Source organism: Sceloporus undulatus, chromosome 1 (genome assembly GCF_019175285.1).
Source record: "Sceloporus undulatus isolate JIND9_A2432 ecotype Alabama chromosome 1, SceUnd_v1.1, whole genome shotgun sequence".
Taxonomy (NCBI): domain Eukaryota; kingdom Metazoa; phylum Chordata; class Lepidosauria; order Squamata; family Phrynosomatidae; genus Sceloporus; species Sceloporus undulatus.
This window is the reverse complement of record NC_056522.1, coordinates 371485345-371488064: the sequence shown is the minus strand read 5'-3', so window position 1 is coordinate 371488064 and position 2720 is coordinate 371485345.

The following is a 2720-nucleotide window of genomic DNA, read 5'->3' as shown; positions in this document are numbered from 1 at the left end:
TTCTGAGGTTTCGCCAGCATCTGTGGCTGGCATCTTCAGAGAACGCTTTGGCCTGGAAAAATTGGGTGTTATATATACTGTGTGAGCCTGGGAATGCAGGGGCTTTCCCGCAGATAATGACACCAGTAGCAGATTAATCCTCTTTTGCATTAGCCTCCCAGCCTGAGGCCAGCCATCAGCCAGAACAATACAACATGCAAATCATTCCTGCATTCCCAGGCTCACACAGTATATATACACCCAATTTTTCCAGGCAAAGCATCTCTAAGATGTCAGCCACAGATGCTGGACGAAAGTCAGGAAGAAACTTTTCTGGAACATGCCACAAGGCCCAAAAAACCCACAAAAATCTAAGCATAATCAATGTTTGCCTTTTGGAATGTACACATTTTAGAAATAATTTCAAACTGTGCATGGTTGACTCCGTGGATAAAAAAATTTGTAGTTATAGAAGGCCAGTTGTACTGCTTGTAAGCACTTTAATCTTTCCTTTTTGGGATTATATAAACCATGGATGGTTGAATCCGTGGATAAAGAATCTGTGGATATGGAGGACCAGCTGTACTGGGTTAAATGGAATCTCTCAGCCAGTGCTCTTCTAGTGCAGATTTGTTTTAACTTTATGGCGGAGATACCCATGTGATTATGAGGACCATGTCACCATCTTTTTCTGCATGGCATGGGGTTGACCTGGATGGCCCTTGTGGTCTCTTCCAACTCTATGATTCTATGACCTTTGAAAATGGAGGGGGTAGTGTTCACATCCATGTACGTACCAGGTAGTTTTACAGCTTAACAGGCTCCTCTTATAAAACACTTTAAAGGCACTGCCTGTAGCCCTTTCTGACTCCCACACCCCTCTGACCAAATGTACTTTATGATCCCCTGGGTCCAATTCATTGTTAAAGACAGCAGCTTGTAACTTGGTGCTAGTCTTTGAGGGATGCCTTTTCTTTCTCCAGGCTGATGGGGTTACGCTAATAAAAAAGGTAGGAATGTGTAATAGGTTGGAGACCACACCGGCTACCTTTATTATTCAGGCATAAAAGAAGAATGCTGGTAAACCTGATGTAAAGCAAAGTTAGTCTCTTAATTGCCACCCCATGTTTCCATACAGGAAAATAGATATTGGATGTTTTGTTTGCAATGGTCTTGCGACTAAGAAAGAAACGATTATGTCCCTTTTAGGGCACAACAACAACAAATTTATTCTGCATTAGTCAATCAGGCTTTTGCAAGGACCATAAAAAGGGGGAAAACAGTATAAACTCATACACAAATAATATAATTAAATTAATGATATAAACATGCAGACATGATTGACTAATGCAACATAAACTTGTTGTTGTTGTTTTAGGGTACATACAGTAAACGTGACCCAAAACCACACAGAGGTCTTGGTTTGGATCTGGCCACTAATTCACATATTGCCCAAGAGAATAAAATCTTATTTGTTTGTGTGGGTGTGTTCGCCTCACCCTTCCTCAAAGCAGATTGTACAGGTTATTCCATTTTACCTTCACAACAATTTGGTAACACAAGTTAGGTGAGAGGATGCAACCTGCCCCATGCCCAGAACTTGGAAATATTACTTTTTGGACTACATCTCCCAGAGTCCTCCCACCAGTGCCACAAGATGTACCTCTTCTTGTAATGTTCTTATATCTAAGGTCTTTTACAAACTACATAATTATAGCACATTAAATGCCATAGAGCTCAATGGGAGGCATTAGAACTCTCAGGGTGCATCTACTCTGTAGAAATAATTCAGTTGGACATCACTTTAAGTGCTGTAGCTTCATCCTATGAAATAATGCGATTTTATATGGTTTTTAGCCTTTTCTGTCAAAGAGTGATTGTTCCCCACAAAACTACAGGGTTCTGTAGGATGGTGCCCTGACAGTTAAAAGTGGGGTCAAACATCATTATTTCTATTGTGTAGATGGACCTTCAGTAGCAAATAATTTGAAATACTTCACCAAACCACCAATCCCAAGATTCCAATGGTGGAGCTATGGCAGTTAAAGTGAAATTGTAGCGCTATAATTGTGTGAAAGAGAACTAAGCAAAGGTAGTATACCTCTGTATAGCTCGAGTTATTGAGTAACCAAGGCAGTTTATATTCCAGATCAAGGCATGAAAACAGTTTGAACTTGTTCTAGAAAATCATTTTCATCCACGGAATACCAGGTTATTTCTTCTTCTTCCTGTCAGCTTGCTTCACTGTCTAGCTTTCAGGGCCATACAGAGAAATGGCTCTCTGTATCCATGGGTTGTTTTTTTATCCACAGTTTCAACTATCCACAGCTTGAAAATATTCAAAAAAAAAAAAAAAATTCCCAAAAGCAAATCTTGATTTTGCCATTTTATACACGGGACACTATTTCACTACACCATTGTATTTAATGGGACTTGAGAATCCACAGATTTTGTTATCCACAGGGGCTCCTGGAACCAAACCACGACTGATCCCAAGGGCCCACTGTACTACATTTTGCAGCCTTTTGTTCAGTAAAAGACTGAACAAAGTTTGTGCCCAAATGTGAATGTGCTCGGTGTATCTGCATGAAAGAGGCACAGCCGTTTAGCTACAAATGTAGAAAATGCATCCTGCTGTGAGCTAGTTTTGGCCCAAACTCTGGACATTCAATTTATTGAAAATATTTTAATCCATTTAGTGGGAAAGGATGAAGCAACATAAGCCATTTTCACATTCATTA